The sequence below is a fragment of the Lissotriton vulgaris genome, chromosome 3_1 (assembly GCF_964263255.1).
Source record: "Lissotriton vulgaris chromosome 3_1, aLisVul1.2, whole genome shotgun sequence".
In the NCBI taxonomy this organism is placed as follows: Eukaryota; Metazoa; Chordata; class Amphibia; order Caudata; family Salamandridae; genus Lissotriton; species Lissotriton vulgaris.
In genome coordinates, this window is record NC_141689.1 from 545,699,523 (window position 1) to 545,721,028 (window position 21,506).

Consider the following 21,506-nt stretch of genomic DNA (forward strand, 5'->3'; position numbering starts at 1 on the left):
ACGTCGCCACCCGACAAATTATAGGGTGAAGCCTCCAACAAAAAGATTTACAAGAGTAAAGTTAGTACTAAGAACTTTCCACATGTAGGTGAAGACCCCCGCCACTGTGGCAGCGACTTCGTTAAAATGGATTATTCTTTCAAAAAATAACAAATTATTACAAATATAAATTAAGCTAAATAATTCATTTTAACCTAAAAATAATTTTAAAAAGTTATAGCACATTAATTCATCAACGGGTTTGTTTGTATTTAATATTTACTACAGTGTGCTAAAAGTTCTGTTTAATTTAAATTAGTTTTTGCTTTTTTTGTAATAATTTACTGGTTTATTTTGTTTTTTAACATTATTCATTTTTTTAAAGAACATAATTAAAAATTATATTTAATTTTTTAAACATTTATAGAACTTAAATGTTGAACTATTTTAATCATTTTAACATTAGTGGGATAATATTTTATTTCCCTGCCTCCACACAAGTGCCCATGTGAGGTGCTTGGTGGTTCACTTACTCCAAGGTTGGGCTGAAGTACAGTTACGTTTTGACACATTTAGGACTGTAGTAACGTAGAAGCATAGTCTGTGAAAAGCACTGCTCTTTTTCAGGTGTGTGTTTATATTAGCTTGTCGCATACTAAACCCTTCCCATTTAGCAGTTATTCTCCATTTTCCAGTCACTGCCCTTTGTCACTCTCAAATTTACCATAAAAATGTATACCTACATTTATGGAGATCTCCACCTTTACAATTTAAAAATCCCTATCATCAGAGAATGTACTGGAGGTGATGATATCAAAGAAATTTTAAATACATGTGATTTTTTCAAAAGTTCAGTGGGACCACAACCATCATATGAAACCTTATCCCAAACTATTCCTTCAGGAACTAGAACTGCTGTAATGTTCACAAAGGAAAAGTCTCTCTGTTCATCGTGTGATGATGTATGTGGCTTCAGTACCAAGTTCACGAGCGATACTGCAGAGCCTTATGGAAGATAATGTCCATTCAGTAGTAAGGAAAAGACAGTCACTAAACCTATCCGGAGGATTAGGAACAGTTGACCGATTGCTATCCAGAGCTGTAGCCAGGGTGAAACTAGGTAAGTCTTTGCCAACTAAAGTTAGAATTCCTGAAGTTGTTTTTTGTGGGAAACTGGCATTGGCGTTAACTCAGGTTCACTTGGATCCAGAGAGAAGGCATCAAAATCGACAAACTAGCCAGATGCAGTTAGATCTATCGTTGGTAGCGCAACAAGGCTTTGTCGAACTTTTGTGGCATATTTACATTGAGGTCAGTATTAGGCTGAATTGAGATGTGTGTTTCATTTCAGCTTTGTTGATGTTCAATTTTAACAGGCACGAGTTCCAATCCATTGATGGCAACTACGTTACTTGGTAGAGTAGAATCAATCAATCAATCAATCAATCAAAGCATTTATATAGCGCACTACTCACCCGGAGGGTCTCAAGGCGCTGAGGGAGGGGGGTCCGCTACTGCTCGAACAGCCAGGTCTTGAGTTGCTTCCTGAAGGCGAGGTGGTCCTGGGTCAGGCGGAGGTGGGTCGGGAGGGAGTTTCATGTCTTGGGGGCGAGGTAGGAAAAGGACCGTCCCCCTGTGGTGGCTCTTCGGATGCGGGGGACGGTGGTGAGGGTGTGACCGGTCGATTGAAGCTGGCGTTTGGGAGCATAGAAGTTGAGGCGGCTGTTGAGGTATTCTGGGCCTTGGTTGTGAAGGGCTTTGTGTGCGTGGGTGAGGAGACGGAAGGTGATTCTCTTGTTGACCGGGAGCCAGTGCAGGTCTCTCAGGTGTCCGGAGATGTGGCTGCGACGGGGGATGTCCAGGATGAGTCGTGCTGAGGCGTTCTGGATCCGCTGGAGTCTCTTCTGGAGTTTGGCGGTGGTTCCGGCGTACAGGGAGTTGCCGTAGTCCAGACGGCTGGTGACGAGGGCCTGGGTGACCGTCTTCCTGGTCTCGGAGGGTATCCACCGGAAGATCTTACGTAGCATGCGCAGGATGTTGAAGCACGACGAGGAGACAGCGTTGACTTGTCTGGTCATGGAGAGGGAGGAGTCCAGGATGAAGCCCAGGTTGCGTGTGTGGTCTGTTGGTTTGGGTGCGCTGCCTAGGGCGGGGGCCACCAGGAGTCGTCCCAGGCGGAGGGTGAGGATCCCAGGATGAGGACTTCCGTCTTGTCCGAGTTCAGTTTCAGGCGGCTGTTCTTCATCCATTCGGCTACCTCTTTCATCCCTTCGGGAAGGTTGGCTCTGGCGGTGGCGGGGTCGTTGGTGAGGGAGAGGATCAGCTGGGTGTCCTCGGCGTAGGAGATGATGTTGAGGTTATGCTGGCGTGCAATGTCTGCGAGGGGGCTCATGTAGACGTTGAAGAGGGTTGGACTGAGCAAGGAGCCTTGAGGGACGACGCAGATGACTTCGGTGGCTTCAGATCTGAACGGGGGGAGGCGGACTCTCTGTGTCCTTCCGGCGAGGAAGGAGATGATCCACTCCAGTCCCTTCTCCTGGATTCCGACGTTGCTGAGGCGCTGTACTAGTGTAAGGTGGCAGACAGTGTCGAAGGCCGCGGAGAGGTCTAGGAGGATGAGGGCTGCTGTTTCTCCGTTGTCGAGCAGGACTCGGATGTCATTGGTGGCTGCGATCAGGGCGGTCTCGGTGCTGTGGTTGGCCCGGAAGCCAGACTGCGAGAGGCCGAGGGATCCGTTCGTCTCGAGGAAGGCGGCCAGCTGCTTGTTGACGGTCTTCTCGATGACTTTTGCAGGGAACGGGAGCAGCGAGATGGGGCGGTAGTTCTGGAGGTCGGTGGGGTTGGCTGATGGCTTCTTTAGTAGAGCGCTGAGTTTGGCTTGCTTCCAGCTCTCCGGGAAGGTGGCGGTGTCGAAGGAGGTGTTGATGATGTCCCGCAGGTGGGGTGCGATGACAGCGTCGGCCTTGTTGAAGACGTGGTGAGGGCAGGGGTCGGTCGGAGATCCGGAGTGGATGGAGTTCATCGTGCGGATGGTGTCTCCGGTGCTGATCGGGGTCCAGGCGCGGAGGGTGGTTGTGGGGGGCGGTGGTTCAGTCGTGGCATGCGTCGGTTGAGTGCTGAAGCTGTTGTGTATGTCCGCGATCTTGTTGTGGAAGTAGGAGGCGAGGGAGTTGCAGAGGTCTTGGGAAGGGGTGATGTCGTTGTTTCCGGCGTTGGGGTTGGAGAGCTCTTTAACGATGTTGAAGAGTTCCTTGCTGTTGTGTGCGTTGTTGTCCAGTCGTTCCTTGAATGCAGTTTTCTTGGTGGCGTGGATGAGTTGGTGGTGTTTTCGGGTGGCGAGCTTGAGGGCAGTCGTGTTGTCTGGTGTTGGGTCTCTGCGCCAGGTACTCTTGAGGGCTCGGCGACGTCTGGTGAAGTTGTGTCGAGCAGGTTCCAGAGCTCGACGGCGTGTCTGTGGACGGAGCGGGTGTTGAGCAGGGTGCATTTCAGGTGGCTGCTGCTGTTGTTCGTCGTTGTCTTGGGCCCTGCTGGGGTGGTGCAGGTCCGGATGCAGGTGAACTTGCAGGAGTTGCAGCAGAAGGGTCCGTGGGTGCGTCTCGGGGTGGCTAGGTAGCAGCCCGGGGATCGGCCGGCGTTGAGTGCGTAGAGTTCAGTGGTGTCGTAGGTCCGGCGGGTGGGCTGGTGTCTGCGAGGACCAGGGGTCCTGGCACTGGGCGCGGTCCAGGCGCGGACGGGCGCAGACGGGCTTACCTTTGGCGCACCTTCGGCGCTCAGTCGGCGCGCCCGCTGCGCGTGCACGCTGCACGTACGCGTGGACTCCGCCATAAATGGCGTAGTGGGGGGGCGGGGCGAGGGCGGAGCAGCTGGGAGGCGGGAGCGGGGTGGACCAATGGGCAGGAGTGACGAGCGAAGCTGGGCGGGGCCGCAGGGGAGCAGCGGCGGGGAGGGGGACAAGCGGCGGGAGGACACGAGGACGGGACAGAATCTTCAAATGTTATTAGTCTTTCTGTCTGAACCTCCTGTATGGTAGCAAGAGGAGAGCGGTTGCCACCCAGTAGCCCACGCGGCCTGCTATTCAGTATCGGCCAGATCTATGGAGACAAATCTCTTTTCTTTTTTGCTGGCAAGAGGCGGAAGTACAACCGCTCTTGTTCCTTCGACAGCCAGGACAGGTACAGGTATTCTATAACATTGTCCAAATTCCTTCTTGTCCTCTATTTCCTCACTGACCACATCCCTGACTTTTGGGATCCAGGTAAGACTTGCAGTAGCTGATTTTACTTCCCCAGTGGTGGTGCTTTTTACTTGGACGTTGCTTTGCAGTGCGGGAAATCACTTAGTTCCTGTAAAGTAGCCCAACGATCATTTATGTCGAATTCCTTTTTATCCGCCACTATGCTGCCAAAATAAAGGTCAGGTACCCACATTCTCATCCTAAACCGGACCTCATAAGGAGTACGGCCTCCCAGGGAGCTTCTTGGCATGTTATTAAGTGCCCTCTGGACCCCATATAGGTGACTGACCCAACTGCCACCCGGGCCCAATACTCTTGCTGTTAAGGATTGCTATAAGTCCCAGTTTTTCCTTTCCACAATCAAATTTCCCTCTGGACGATACAGCGAGGAGTACCGCAATGCTACAACTAAACTTCTCATGGCTTCCTTTTAAGCCCGAGAGCTAAACGTGGGGCCGAATGTAAGGTGCCAATTGCGTATGTCCCTATGAAGATTCGCAAATCTTTTATAACAGTTCAGGGGTTAGCCGAGCACGGAGGCCAAAACCACAGGAATCTACAGCATGAATCCACTGCCACTAAGATGTACTTGTAAGCCCGTCAGATTGTAGGGGGCCTCAGTGGTCCAAATATGCACATGCGAGAAGTCTGACAGACAGATATCGCACTCAAGGACGAATGTTCTTGTCAGTTTCGTTGAACCTGGCCACCAATAGCGTTGTTTCAATAGTGAAACCGTTACAGTAATCCCTGCGTGTGCTGAACATAGACCCTCGTGTGCCGTTAGAATTAAACCTATTATGCAATCCATGTTTGGCATTACTCTATCCCCCACTCCTGGAATTTGAGCATACAGTATATTTTGTGCATCTAACTTGTGGGAGTACTTGTGAGGAAAGCTTTTTGGCACGGCCGAGCTGTTTTTGCATGAAGCGATGACAGCTACAATTCTATCTACGTCTATTCTTGTGTACGAGGAAGTGATTGCATCTACGGAAGCAGTTTGCACTGTCGCCTTGGCGGCTTCAACAACCAATGAATTTCCTTCTATGTGCACGCCAATGATGCCAATGATGACTCAACGTATAAATCACGTGAGCCCGGGGCAAGCTTTTTTTCAGCTCTGCCACTTGTTCCCAAAGTAGTTTATGCTTTATTGTGCAATCTTTTTGAATCTTTAAAAAAAACATTCTGACCCCAGTAGTGAAGATATTCAGTGTATGACTGGACACAATAAAATTAATCACACACAATAAGTGTGGGGCATTCTCGATCTGTATTTTTTAGCGCTAGTACTAGTGCTTTTAGTTCTGACAGCTGAGCCACACAATCTCCTAGAGACTGTGTCCGCATATTTCTAGGACGGCACTTGCCTTTCAGCATACAACTCTTTACAATTGCACATGCTGCTCGGTATTGCTGTTTACTTCATACGGCAGGCTGGTCAGATCTGTTAGTGTAAATAATATATTCATACTGATCTAGAGGCATTATTTCATTCGGGAGAGGATATTCTCGTTCTTACTGCAGAAATGCCTGTGTTTTCAATGTAGAGTCAAACTTGTAGTGTACATCTGTTGCAACAGGCTGTCAAGAACTTCTCTGATTGGATCATCAACTGCACCAACAGAGTCGGCCCCATCAAGCCCACCAACCCCAAAAGAGCCACCAAACAGGCCACTTGTTACACTACAGAACTTAGAATTACCAAAAAGCAACTAGAAACGAAATGGCACACCAGCAAGGATCTCAAAGACAGAGCCACATTCAAGATAGCCTTCAACAAATACTACCAGCACCTGAAAAAGATAAAAAGGAGCATAGTTATGGACTGCTTCGAAAGCAGTGCAACATCGTCCAAGCGTTCTCCAACCTCTCATGCACCATAAACATCATCATCCCTTCCCATGAACTCTGGGACACCCTGGCGGACTTCATCCACATGTTTTCAACCATCTACATACACTTCGCACTCCAACCCTCCCTCGCCAACTTCTGTCCCTTCCTTGCCCCCACCAAAGTGAGCTCCAAACCACCTTCTCACCTCATGGGGCCACCACACAACTCCACACCATTCATGAACTCTGTCCACTCAGGAGCAGCGACGTCTCCTGTCCTCATCACTTTTTTAACCTCAGGAGTAAAAAGATCATCAGCGATCCCAAACCATCTTCAATGCATCTAACACCACGACTACCTTCTTCAAAGAATGGAAAAATGCAGAAGTCACACCTCTTCTCTAGAAACCATCCGCCAACCCCATCAAACTCAAGAACTACTGTCCAATCTCTCTGCTCCCCTTTCCTGCCAAAGTCCTCGGAAAAGCCATCAACCGCCAACTCACCAAGCACTTCGGAAACAACAAACCTCTGGACACCTCCCAATCCCGATTGCAACCAAACACAGTACTGAAACAGCCCTGATAGCAGCCACAGAGGTAATCAAAACCCTCGTAGACCAGGGAGAGACTGCAACACTAATCCTCCTCAACATCTTAGCAGCCTTTGACACCGTATCCCACCCACCCTAATCAAAAGACTATCACATCGGAATCCAAGGAAACACCTTCAATGGATCGCCTACTCCCTCACCCGAAACACCCAGAGAATATGCCTATAACCATTCACCTCGGAACCCAAAAACATCATCTGCGGCATCCCTCAAGGTTCTTCCCTCAGTCCCAACCTACTCAACACCTATATGACCACCTTGGCCAACATCGTCAGAGCCCATAGATTAAACATCATAACCTTTGCAGAAGACACCCAGCTCATCCTCTCACCCTCAGAAGACCCCACAACCACAAAGTCCAACTTCCGTAAGTGTATGACGAGGGTTGCCGAGTGGATGAAAAACAACTGCCTGAAGCTCAACATGCAAACACAACAGGTGATGGACCGAATGTGGATCAATGTCACACATTCACCCCAGTCTAAAGATCTGGGCCCAAATCCATAGTTTTTTTGCACTCCACACCACCCTGGGTTAGACAATGGCGATATGCAAATCAGCTCTGACCCTGTGCCCCATGGGAACAGTCCAGTCCGAACTACAAAAGCCATGTCCTTCCCAGAACGGAATCCAGCATCCGAGGACCGGACCGGTTTCGAGGGAACACCTCTCATCAGCCCGGCTAGCTTGACTCCAGTGGTGTGGAGTGCCTGGGACCCACGTCTGGGCATCCCCAGCGCACTTAGGGCGGAATATGCAAACACAACAGGTGAAGCTCAACATGGACAAAACGGTAATGCTGATGTTTGGAAACAACTCCCCCACACCCCTTCCGTGGAACAACTCCGTATGGCCCTCTGAACTGGGTCCCCAAAGCACTCCACAGACCATGTCCGCGACCTCAGCATCATCCTTAAAGCAAACTCACCATAAAAAGCTAGATCAAAGCAGTTTTGTCTGCCTGCTTCCTCACTATTCCCCTGCTCTGAAAAATCTTCAAATGGCTCCCCATCAATACCAGATGAATAGTCACTGAAAGCCCTAGTCACTAGCCATTTGAACTACGGTAACCCTCTATACGCAGGAATTACCACTCACATCCTGAAGAGACTTCAAAGCATACAGAACTCAGTGGCCAGGCTCATCATCTACTTCCCAAAACAGACCCAAATCACCCCTCATCTTAAGAAACTCCACTGGCTTCCCGTCCGGAAGAGATGTCAGTTCAAGATACTGAGCCATACCTACAAAGTCCTTCACAACCAAGGGCCAACATACATCAACCACCGCATGCACTTCCACCAACCCTCTAGGTACCAGAGTTCCGCCACCCTCTAGCCTGCTCACACCCCCCACATCCACCAAAGCAACAGTGGAGGACGCTCCTTCTCCTACCTCACAGCCAAATCCTGGAACAACCTTCCTCTATATCTCCAGACCTTCACTTCTCTTCTTGAATTACGGAACGGATGCAAGACCTCGCTGTTCAACTGAAGCACCCGGAGCAGCAAGGATCTCAGAGCCTGGATACCCTCTGGAGTGACAAGCCGCGCTCTATAAATCCTGCTTGATTGATAACTTTCTTTGTATAGTAAAAGAAATAAGCATTGGCGAAGCCAATAGCTATGTTTCAATGTGCGTAAGTACGAAAATTGCTTTTCTGCTTCCCTGTGGTGGAATGTTAAATTAAGACTAATTGGTTTTCCCCAGGCTTGTATTTGGAGTGCTCCAAAAAGCAGGTTGATACGAAAAGAAAAAAATGTATACAATGCATGTATGACTAAGCTTGTAATGTGTTATGATTAAAGTTACTTTTGAGATATATTCCATAGGAAATAGAATGATGGAAGAACTAGTCAACACCATGAGCTGAGAAAGAAATACTCCACTGGTAGAGCAAAAACTCTATATGTCTATGTTAAAGAATTGACAATATTAGGTCAACAGACAGCCGAACAATCAAGGCAGAACTAAAAAAATTCTCACGGTGAGCCGAACATGAATGAATGGCCAGTGAACCAGACCCATTTGGGTGATAGTTTCCCACATTTAAGCCTATCTGTCAGTGCCGCAAAGTACAGCTACCGAGGGCAAAGACAGCTGATACGGTCAAGAGGAAAGGAGGGACTAAGAACTTTAAGCTCAGGAGTCATTATGAGGCAGGAATCATTTAAAGTTATTGGGAGGTTGATCGATCTTTCCATGAAATGCAAAAATGGGTATTTAAAATGCAAAGACTTTGAAGCTGCTTTAGCACGGATAGATGCAAAAGGAAGGATTTTAGCCTTTGAATAACACAGCACAGTTCAAGAAAGGACACAGTTAGTTAATTAGGAATTAGAACTTAGTTGCTGGGAGAGGGACTACTTTAGGTGACAAAGTCTTGCACGGGCCCAGCTGTACTTAGTGCAATTTAAACCTTGTCAATCATTACAGATTCTTTCAGCCAACACGAGGGGTTCACGAAAAAAGGAGGGCATATCTCTTGGTTTATCAATACAGAATATTTTCAGAACAGTTCAATGTTATCCTATGGGGAAAACTGTTTTGCAGTTAATCAGGTAAGTACGCAACTTACAGTTCCAGTCTTTGGGACCAAAGATCAGCTGTGGGCATGGGTCAGGTAAGTACCAGCACTGCAGCACAGGGATGGCCAGGTGCAGAGGTCAATATCTGAGTTTGGCACAATGCATCTTAATGGAGACTGGGGGTCCTTGGAGCCAAGATGTGTAAGTAAGTGGAATGGTTGCAGGAGCCAAGCTTTGTTATGTTATGTTATGTTAATGTAATTTGTTATGCGCACAGCTGCTCCAGCTAAGGAGCGTCCCGGCGCAGTGACAAGGCAGGACATAACATAACAGGAACATGATGGAAAGAGATTAAGGATGACTAAAATTAAAACAAAACAGTTTTGATGGCTTTCCGAAAGAGCGTGAGGTCCACCATCAGGCGGATTTCAACCGGAAGAGAGTTTCAGATAGTAGCAGCTTTAACGCTGAAAGAGCGTCCTCCGGCACGGCAAAGCCTAAATCTAGGAACCACAGCAAGAGCCTGACCTTGAGAGCGAAGTGTACGCGTGGGTACGTAAAAGGACAGGAAATTGGACATAATCTGGGGGCCTATACCTTTCAGAATTTTAAAGGTCAAACAGAGAACCTTGAAATGAATTCGCTTCCTCACTGGAAGCCAGTGCAGGGAGCGAAGGACGCTGGACACGGAACAAAATCTGGGCAGGCCAACAATTGCTCTGGCCGCAGCATTTTGTACCCGTTGTAAACGGGCGATTTCTGCTTGATTAGCTCCAACCAGGAGAGAGCTGGCATAGTCCAGGCGGGAGATGACAGTAGCCTGGATTACCAGCTGCCTGGTTGGAGCGTCAAAGTATTTGAGGACAGGTCTTAGACCTCTCTACAGGCCAAAACAGCACGCGGCTGTCTTCTTAGTGTGGCCAACGAAGGTAAGGCCGGCATCCAACCAGACTCCCAGGTTTTTCAGTTCAGTCACCGGGGTCGGAGTTGGACCCAGTTCCGACGGCCACCATTGGTCACCCCATAGTTCTGCTCTCTTCCCGACAATCATAACCTCTGTCTTGGTGGCATTAAGCTGGAGACAGTTCCCTGTCAACCAGCTGGCCACCCCCTTCAGTCCGTTCTGAAACCTGGGGGCGTCTTGCTCCGCATCCCCGCTGAGAGTAACCGCCAGCTGTGTGTCGTCGGCATATGAGACCAAAGTTAGGCCCCACTGCCTAGCGACCTCAGCCAGCGGTCTCACGTATAGATTGAATAACGTGGGACTCAGCGAGGATCCCTGCGGAACCCCCATGGCCAGTGGCTGTAGATTGGACTTAAAAGGAGGGATGGCCACACAGAAGGAACGATTGTCTAGGAAGGAGCGAAACCACTGCAAAGCCCGTCCCCCAACGCCGATGTCCTCGAGCCGGTGCAAAAGGATGTTGTGGGAGACCGTGTCAAAGGCGGCGCTGAGATCTAATAGTATCAGCGCCGCCGTCTGACCAGCATCCAACACCGCTCGTAGATGTTCTACCATCACAAGAAGGGCAGTCTCCGTGCTGTGCCCAGCACGGAAGCCATTTTGTGTGGGGTCAAGGGCATTGGTCCAGGCGAGATGTTCTGACAGGGCCAGATTAACATGAGCCTCCGTTATCTTCGCCGGCCAGGGTAGCATTGAAATGGGGCGGTAGCTGTCAGGCTTCGATGGATCCAAGGTGGGCTTTTTGATGATTGGGGACACCATCGCCTGCTTCCATTTAGTTGGAACCACGCCTGAATCCAATGAGAGGTTGACTAAGGAACATACAGCCTCTAAAAAGAGCGGGCCTTACTGGATCCAAAGGAGAGCCAGATTTAACCTGCAAAGCAAGTTTGTCAAACCCCTCAGGAAGAAGTGGGGGAAATGAAAGCAGGGTAAGATGGCATGGTGTCCCATTAGAGACTCCCCGGTCAGCCCCTGTATTGGGGAAAGCCCGGTAAATAGCCTGGACCTTTCCCAAAAAATAAGAGGCGAGAGACTCACAATGGGAGCTGGATCCCACAGCCACTGAGGGAGTCCGCTTCGCCAGAAGATCTTTCACGGCCTTGAAGATGGTCTTTGACGGGTTTGAGCTATTACGGATTTCGGCAGCATAAAATGCCGCACGGGCTCGGCAAACGGCCCGATGGTAGATCTTAACGGAAGCAGCATATGCAGCTTTTAAATCAGCCTCATAAGTCTTCCGCCATGCTCTTTCCGCCTGCCTACAGGTTCCCTTCAAGGCACGTAAAACACGGTCATACCAGGGACTCGAATCTCTAGTACTGATTTTACTTGATACGATAGGAATCAGAGAGTCCAGAGCCCTGGTGATCCAAGAGCAGTAAAGGTCGTATCCCCTTCCACATCATTCAATGGGCCCAGCGGATCTTCCGCTAGAAGGCGGTGAAAATCTTCAAGCCTAAGCTTGCTCCAATGCCTCCTAGATACCTATCTGACCGAAGAGGTAGAAAAGGTCGCGGGTAAAGGACATTGAATGGTCACCAGAAAGTGGTCTGTCCACACTAGCGGGGAGATGGTTATAACTTTAGTCTCAGCCAGATTGGAAAAACAGGGGTCCAAAATATGTCCCCCAACATGCGTGGGCTGAGATACCCGCTGGGTGAGCTGAAAGGCCTCTAAGTCAGCAGAGATGCTACGTGCCGTCGAGTTAGTGAGAGTATCAAAATGCAGGTTCAGATCACCCAAGATGGAATAGTTAGCACAGCTTGTAACTAGTGTGCCAACAACATCGGGGAAAGAATTTCTAAACACCACATCACTACCCGGCGGACGATACACAACCATCCCAGAGAACGTAAATTGGGGGCCGACTAAGATCTTAAAAGAGGCACTCTCACAACCGGCAATGTTAAGGCCTCTCCATACACAAGTAAAACAGGACTTGACTATCAGAGCTATACCACCACCTCTTGATGATCGATTTAAGGTGTACATAGAGTACTCAGGGGGGCATGCTAGATTGGAAATAGCAGCATCCGCATACTTAAGCCAAGTTTCTGTGATGGCAAAGACATCGGGGGCTTCATCCTCAATTAGATCGTAGATGTCTTGATGATGTTTAACAGCCGATCTGACATTCAGATTTAATACCCGCAAGAAGGGAGGCGAGCCCTTAGCGCGGGGGGCAACAGCCGGGCCCTTTCGAAGGATAGACCCCGGAGAGTCAAGTACCCATCCATTGCAACAACAGCGATACGGACCGCAAAGCGGGTGAACAGGAGGGAGCCTACACCGGTGAGAGGCCTGACCGATGGAAAATAAACTCTCTCTAAAGTATGTGAGCATCGTGGCACACAAGAATAAAACGCCCACCAATGTCCTCCTACCCGCCGCGTCCCGCACGGCCTTAGCGCGGACAGGCGCAGACGGGCAGGACTCTGGCACGACTCCGGCCACGCGAAGGCGCGCCCGCTACGCGAACCCGCTACGCTGGGGGAGAAGCATTAAGTAGGCGTTCCCTCGCTGGCGCATGCGCAATGAAGCGCTGGCGGATGTAAGCGCCTCTACCCCAATCCAAAATGGCGGCCCACCCCATGCACCGGACCCGCCAAGCGGCGGTGAGGGTCACAATTTACAGTGCAGGTGAGTGGAGGTGAAAGCGAAGGGTCCCAGAAGACCTAAAAGAAAAATAATAAGTTTTTAAAAACGCTAGTCAGCGAGCGCGCAAAACGCTCCTGGCAGCCGTGCGCTCCCTTGTCAGGGGGAGGGAGACTGGGGACTCGCCTTAAGTAGGCGTTCCCTCGCTGGCGCATGCGCAATGAAGCGCTGGCGGATGTAAGCACCTCTACCCCAATCCAAAATGGCGGCCCACCCCAGGCACCGGACCCGCCAAGCGACGGTGAGGGTCACATTTTACAGTGCAGGTGAGTGGAGGTGAAAGCGAAGGGTCCCAGAAGACCTAAAAGAAAAATAATAAGTTTTTAAAAACGCTAGTCAGCGAGCGCGCAAAACGCTCCTGGCAGCCGTGCGCTACCTTGTCAGGACTAATGCAATAAGAGCAATTGATGGACAGAATGCAGAACAAGATCATATATTCACCCCAGAACAGAGATCTGGGCCTAAATCCATCGTTTTTTTGCTCACCATATCATTCCAGTTTGGACCCAGCCATATGCAAATCAGTCTTGACCCTGCACACAATTGGAACAGTCCAGCCCGAACTGCCAGGCCAGGTCCTCCCTGGACTGGAAACAAGCATCCTAGGGCCGGTTTCGGGCTTTCAGCCAGGATAGCTTGACTCCAGTGGCATGGAGAGCACCGGACCCACGTCTGGGAATACTCGTCCGACTCAGGGTGACAAATGCAAAAAGAACAATTGATGGTCAATTGTGTGTCTTTATCTTTCTTGCCCTAAGTGCGCCAGGTATGCCCAGACATGGGACTGGGCTCACTGTGCCACTAGAATCAAGCTATCCTGGCTGAAGAGGGGTGAAACCCCGAAACTGGTCCTAGGATGCTTGTTTCCAATCCAGGGAGGACCAGGCTTGGCAGCTCGGGCTGTACTGTTCCCATGAGGCACAGGGTCAATGACTGATTTGTATATGGACGGGTCTAATCTGGGATGGCATGGTGAGCAAAAGAATGATGGATTTAACCCAGATAACTTGACTGGGGGTGAATGTCTTGATTTGTTCTGCATTCCGTCCATCAATAGTGTGTCTTTTGAGTGTTAGTACTAGCACGGGGGGGGGACAAAGCAGCACCAAACATACACCACCAGCGGTACAGGGGCGACCGGGTACAAACACAGCGTTGGATGCCCAATGCAATCCTATAAAGTTTCTTCTTTTTGGAAACAGGCTGCAGGCGTCAAACTGGAGGGTCCAGGCAGAACACCAGCAACAGCAAGGGTAAGTTGAGGTGTTGGGGGGCACAGGGACACTGCTAGCCAAGCTAATCAAAGCCGGGGGGTTGCGGATGCAGGGGTTCCTTTAGACCATGGGTACTCACAAACATTTGCCCAGGGGCCACACAGGATGGTTTGTGGTGTGCCCAAGGGCCGCACTGATGCCAGCTGGGTGGCAGGAGGGGGTCCGGGCGGGTCATGGATTGTGTAAGGAGGTTCAAAAAGATGTTAAATAAACAGGCAAGCATTTATTTGCAGGTTAATAAATGCTTGTCCATTTATTTAACATCTTTTTCTAAATATTAGTGCTAGCAAATAAACAGCAGCTGGTGCTGCTGTTCATCAAGGGGGCCGCATTTAAAGGTCAAGAGGGCCGCAAGCGCCCCCGGGCCGTACTTTGAGTATCACTGCTTTAGACGTTGGAAATCTTCTTACCGGGACGGTCATGGTTTGGGGGGCTTTCAGATTCATTCTGCAGGAGCCGTCATGGGATCAGAAGGGGTCAGTCAACCATGGATTTGGAGCTCTGGTTGTTGGGGAGACTTCACTGGCATATTGGGCCACTCAGACTCGGGCTGAGGGAGTCTGGTGCAGAGAGGGCACAAGTCGCAGGTCAGCCTGGGTCCGGAGTGTTCGTTGTTGGTTTCTTCTAGATAGGTCCACTGTCCATGGGAAATTGGAGTCTCTGTTGAAGGCAGCAGTCCTCCCAGGGGTTTCAGAATTCGATAGCTGTAAGACTGGTCACAGGGTCATCGAAGCTGGATACAGGCCAGTAGGGCTAGGGCCAAGGCAGTCGCCCTCTTTAGTCTTCTCTACAGGGTTGTCTTCTTCCTCCGCATGTTGTTGCAGATCTAGTTTTCAAGTCTGGGGATTCACCTAAATACTAGATTTAGGGTCGTTTTAGAGGAGTAGCAGGTAGGGCCAATGGACACCTTAACTGCGGTGACTACACCCTGTATTATACCACCCTCCTATGGGAGGGGTGGGCATAGACCTAGCCCTGATGGTGAGCTCTGAAAGATATTATTCACCTAGCCTCACCCACCTTAGAGGTGGAGTTGGCAGAGGTGGGCGCACCTCCTATTCTTCAGTTTTCCTGCCATTTTTTCTGCCCACACAGGGGGGAGGGGGGAGGGGGGGGATTTAAACCGGGGCTGCCACCGGCTGGGGGTCACATTACAAAGGCGGCAGGCCTTTGAAGCTCCACTCTTCGAGCACTGGCCCATCCTGAGGGAGGATGTGTAACACAAGCCCCAGCCCTCGCTGCCTCTATCATTGGACACTCTCCCTGTGTTTTGCCCAGGGGTCCAGAAACATATCTGATGGTGGCTGGCTGTCTACAGCCGGTCACAGACCACACCAGGGTTGGTAGGTTGTCGGGGGGCACCTCTGAGGTGCCCTCTGAGTACAAAGTACAATAATCCCATATTGGCATCAGAGTGGATTTATTGTAAGGAGTAGTTTGGTACCAAACGCTCCTGTGTTCAGTGAAGCCATTCTGGTGCTGTGGAACTCAAGTTGTTCAGTTTCCAGCAATGCACTCTATGAATTTCCTGGCATTTACAATTTCAAGGAATGGACCCCAATACTGCAGGGGTATATCTGCTCATGCTGATATGCCCTCACCTGTTTTACAGTGCACCCTGTCTTAAGGCTCTGAGGCCTGCTAGAGGGGTGACTTACCTATGCCTCAAGACAATGCTGGTCAGCATGGTACCCAGGCAGGGTGCCATGTCGACTTTTTAATTTTCTTCATCACAGGGGCATGCAAGCGGCAAGGGCAGTGGCATGGTACTAGTAAGGAGGGGTTCCAGGGGACTCTCTTCACTTCCCAGGCCCTAGGTCCTCAGGGTACCACTTACTAGGTACTTACAGGTGGTGGAAGTACCCATTGGGGATTTGGTTTTATGGAAGAAGCACCGGTGCAGGTGAACTGGTTGGCAGGGACCCTGTGTACTACAATTGAAACCACATTAAAACGCAGTAAAATGTGGTTGGCTAAGCATGCAAAGTGGCACTCTCTCGCATTGACAAATACACGTATGGCAAGGGTAAAGCCATTTTCTAATTTGAAATCTGAGGTGAGGTGGAGAAGTGTGGCTCACTGGTTTGAGGAGGCAGACCTGGAAGCAGAGGTCAGCCCGGGACCAGGGTTCAATTCCCGGATCAGAGGGGTCTTGAGTCCTAAAAAAAAATGTCCATGGTCTCGACAATTCTCGCTCCGGTGCCTACTCGATTCATGGGTTCACACTCTGCGACTCTGGGCAATAGCTTGCTTAATCACCACAACGGCCCCTCTCGACGGGACGCCTGGCTTCACCTTGCGGATACCCTGCTGGGGTTATCTCACAGGGGAATACCAGGACGGGTTCCCTAAGCAAGCGCTGTGAAACCAGTGGTGATTTGCGCTATATAAATTCATGTACATTTAAAAAAAAAAAAGACAAAATCTGATCCGTCCATTGCAATACTGGAATATACAGAAGCATATGACTATGAGACTCCCATCCACTAGAGTGATAAGTATGCATATGTAAGGTATGTGCCTGTTGCTAAGGAAATTACACATGGGCTTGCAACTTGCTACATAGGCAAGGTATTTGGGTGCCGTTGGAACATAGCAGTTGAGATGAGGTCAACTATCCTGTCTTGTAAAAAGATCCAATCTGTATGTTTCCTTCAAACTTTAGCCAGAATACAACTTTACGTCTGTGCAGAAGCTCTATTTTCATGTGATGGGTCGGCCTGGATGCTAAAGAATAGACTGAGGAGAATACCGAGGGATCAGGCACATCCTTCATGGATGGGAGGAGAGGTCTAGATCCCATGTGTGACTTGAAAGTTTATATATACTAGTAGGATGCATTATGTTAGAACTCGTGCCTGGCCACAACTGTTGCATCTATTCCTATTTTGGAATGCTGGTAAAAGAAATGGTCCAAGCATATGAAGAAAGTTCATACAATGTGGAATACTGCTTTACTGTAGAGGATGGTATATATAAAAGGGTTGACCCAGACAAAGTCACAGGGACCTGGGTAATTGAGCGTTAAAGATAGAGGGGTCCCAGACTGGGAAAGGAGATAGAATCATAAAAAGTTTAAGTGTAAAATAATCAATATACAAGCATTGAATTTCAACAGGTAGGTTGTTTTTATTCACAACATACCGAAAAAACCTACAATTGGTTTATGCATTGCAAATCCAAACAGTCAATTGATAGTTGTAACACAGTTGTGCCCACGCACGCAAAGGAGGATGGGGGTGGGGAAGTGCTGGTGTTGTGAAGGAATTCAGTGAACAGTGCAGGGAAACTTTATCAGTCAAAAGTCACATAGAATTGCATTTCATTCTATAAACAATTACACATTATTTCACGTGGCTCCCCCTTCAGGGGCCTCAGTAAGCTGCTTTGGCAAGTCAGAGAGAATTTTAAAGAAAACCAGTCTTCTACGGTAGCTGAATTAATCCTGCTTGTGGACAGAAGCTGGTGTCGTGGTAGGTATGGTCTACGTTTCGACCCTTGGGATAGTAGGGACAGTTCCCCTTACGAAACGGGTCTTCATCAGGACAGGGGTTGGGGTGGGCAAGGGTCCTAAAAGTGATTAAAAACAGGATTTAGGGGGAGGGTCCGATGGAAGATCCCCATATACACTTAACAGTGAATGCCCCACCGGGCGTGATTCTAGAATATAGGTACACAGATTAATACTTAAACAGAAATACCATTCTACTTCCAGACATGTTGTATTGATCAAATATGGAACTAAACAAGTTACAGTATATTTAAAGTCATGAAATAGTTCAATCGTTGGGTACGTTATGCAAAAGCCAGGGTTGAATCAGGTATTAAAAAAAAAAAAAAACAGGCAGGGATGGTCAAGAGTAATAAAGTTTTGTCCATAGTGAAAGGGGTCGATTTTAGCTTAAATACGATGCAAGGACCGAACCTCAAAGTGGTTACGGCAGGTTCTGCAATATAAATGCATCATTTCAAACCTCCGTATACAATGTAAAACGCGTTGGTTTTGAGTCATTGAGCTTATGGAGGTTATACTAGACTCACCTCGCGCTCAGTGGAGCCGGCACAGTCCGTAAAAGTGAAGCCTCTCAGGGAGTTGATTCTTAAAACGGCTGATGCTGTAAGGAGAAATGGCATTGTGTTGGTGCCGTGTAAACATGGAGGCGTGCGCTGTTGTTTAACTAAACTATACGAATTACGGTGGAGTTGCTCACCTCGGGATCGGTTCTCGATGTATTCACTGGGGGGGCCGTGGGTAAACCGCATTAGTCTCTGGACGCCAGCAAAACACATCTGCCTAGCGTGTGCGCTACTAGTAACCAAGACGCGATGTGAGGGGGCGTGTCTCGCTTCCACATAGGCATAGAAGATATACTCTAATGTCTTACGAAGCGCTATTGTATTGAGTTAAAAAATTATTGTCAACCCAGTCTAAGTTCATTCAAAAAAACTTCATGATAAGGGATAAATCTTCGTGATGAGAAACAAAGCCATATTTACAATTTATAACCACATGTTTTTTTGCGTCCGATTCATAACGCACTCGGCCCAGTCTAAGTTCATTTAAAAACATCCTAGTAAGAGATAAATCGTCATGATGAGAGCAACAGCATATTACAATTTGCACCCCCATATTTTTGGCGTCCGAATCATAACGCACTCACCTCACAGGGTAGTGTAGGTTAAAAGACTCTGCAGCAATTTGTATATTACTGGAGTGAAACGAAAATTCTTGTAAAATCCCATATTACAGTGCACGTACCAACATAGGGTCGTGAAGACTGATAAATCATGTAGAGACCAAATCAACCTTCATTAATTACTCAGACGAATCTTGACAGACAGTAGAATAGTTTGAAAAAGGAAAGAAATGTCACAAAAGAGTTTATAGGTTGGCTAATTGGGAAAAATTATTCTCCGCCTCGTTGAGGCCATTCTGGACCGAATCAAAAAGTGAAATCCATTTTAGCTCCCTGATATTGAGAATTGGTGTTATGTCACCTCCTCTCGGTCCCAGTGTCACATGTTCTAGAATGATCCATTTTAGACTTTCAGGAGTGTGGTTCTTGATCTCACAGTGTTCCACCAACGGAGCCCCCACAACCTTACACCTGACACGACTGCAATGTTGTAAGAAACGCACTTTGGCCTTTTGTGGAGTCTGTCCTACATAGGTCAAAAGGCATGGACAGGTAATGCAATAGATAACATTTGCAGTGTTGCAATTGGTTTGGGACTTAAGTTTTATACAGTGATGTTTCAACACAAATTCTTTGGTCTGGATGGTGTAGGGACAGGCTTTGCACTTCCCGCACTTGCAATGTCCCACAATGGGTGCAAGATTCCAGATAGATGTTATAGTGGGTACTGCAGGGGTCTCAAGGAAGAGGAAACCACATGGTCCTGGATGCTCCTGGCTTTTTTAAATGAATGCATGGGTAGAGTGTTGTTGCCCAATTCCTCAGCTACCAGAGGCCAATGTTTGTTAATTGTCTTTTTAATAGCATTCGGTAGGGTGTAAATCGTGGGCAAACGGGGGTTCTTTTGATTTAGGTATTGGTATTCCTGTTCTGATAAGAAACCTTGGTCCAAGCCCTCTTGCGTCACCCTCTGGATCTCGGATGCTACTCCAGTACTCCAGCCACCATCCTAGGGGCCTACGTGACAACTTACCTTTTGGACAGTTTTTAAGAATTAGGAGAAACTGCAGCAAAAAAGAAGACTATATGGTGGAGTCAGCCAATCTTATGGAACGCCTGATTGAACGAGGATACCCGAAAAGGCTCACTAAAAAGGCGAGAAAACGAGCGTGGTTCAACCATCGAGAATCACTTCTGGAACCCAATGTCCGCCCTTCAAATGTAGAGGAACGGATAATATGCGTGACAACATACACTACAAAGAGCAATGCTATTAAAAAGACAGTGAGGGGAGTGCGTTATTATTCGGAGGCAAAAAATATGGGGGTGCAAATTGTAACGAATATGCTACTTACCAGTATGCATCTGTTCTTGGCATGTAGGGCTGCTGACATTCATATCTGTGCATAGATCGCTGCCGAGTGTTGGGTCCGGATGATTGCACATTGTTGTCCTGGAAGAGTCTTCGAAGTATCACGAGATAGGTGGCTCCTCCCCTGGACTACAGTGCGCATGAGCATGGACTCCATCCTCAGATTGTTTTTAGCCATTGTGGCCAAGATGGAGTGAAACTAAGTGAATGATGACCATGCTAGAAGTATATTTGAATTCTGCAGCTGCTACAGGCGCCGGGGAGGAGGGCGGGCGATATGAATGTCAGCAGCCCTACATGCCAAGAACAGATGCATACTGGTAAGTAGCATATTCGGTTCGAGGCATGTGGGCTGCTGAATTCATATCTGTGCATAGAATACATAGCAGTCCCTCCATTAACGGCGGCCGCCCGTGCCAGCTGCAGCAGTTTGGAAAAGTGTTTTTAGAACAGCCTGCCCTACAGCTGCCTGCAGTTTGGAGTGCACATCAACACAATAATATTTTGTAAATGTGTGAGTGGTAGACCATGTGGCTGCTCTACATATGTCTTCCAAAGGAATATTTCCAAGGAAAGCCATGGAGGCCCCCAACTTTCTGGTGGAGTGGGCCCTTGGTGGAATAGTGAGAGCACGCTTGGCTTTCAGATAGCAGATCTGAATACATTTAACGATCCACCTAGCTATACCAGCTTTGGAAATGGGGTTACCTTTGTGTTGTGGCGCAAAGGCAACAAAGAGTTGTTTAGTCTTCCTAAAGTCCTTGGTCCTATCGATGTAACACATCAGGGCCCTTTTGACGTCAAGGGTGTGGAGCATTCTCTCCGCCAATGACTCAAGATTTTGGAAGAAAACAGGCAATTCAATAGTCTGGTTAATATGGAATGGAGACACAACCTTAGGAAGGAATGTAGGGTTAGTGCGAAGCACCACCCTGTTGGAATGAATTTGAATAAATGGCTCTTGGATAGTTAGTGCTTGGAGCTCACTAAATCGCCGCAGCTATGTAATCGCTATAAGGAAAGCCACTTTCCATGTCAAGAATAGAATCTCGCAGGAATGCAGTGGTTCAAAGGGAGGACCCATCAGCCGGGTGAGAACTACATTGAGGTTCCACTCCGGAGCTGGTGGAGTCCGCGGAGGAATGACTCGTTTGAGTCCTATTAGAAAGGCTTTAATGGCAGGCACCCTGAAAAGTGAGAGGTGATGCCTGTTCTGGAGATAAGCGGCCATTGCAGATAGATGTATGCGAATGGAAGCATAGGCCAGATTACATTTGTACAAATGGAAAAGATAACAAATGATGTTCTGAATAGATGCATCTAGCGGGTTAATGTTGTGGTCTGCACAATAAATGACAAACATCCTCCACTTTGCCGCATAGCATGCTCTTGTGGTGGGCTTCCTCGCC

General features: G+C 48.5%; 1 protein-coding gene across 1 annotated transcript in view; it reads right to left on the reverse strand.

The window, feature by feature from the left end:
• BDP1 (BDP1 general transcription factor IIIB subunit) overlaps positions 1-21,506 on the reverse strand; it is a 1,412,545-nt gene that overhangs the window by 1,080,982 nt on the left and 310,057 nt on the right. The gene's annotated exons all lie outside the window — the stretch shown is intronic.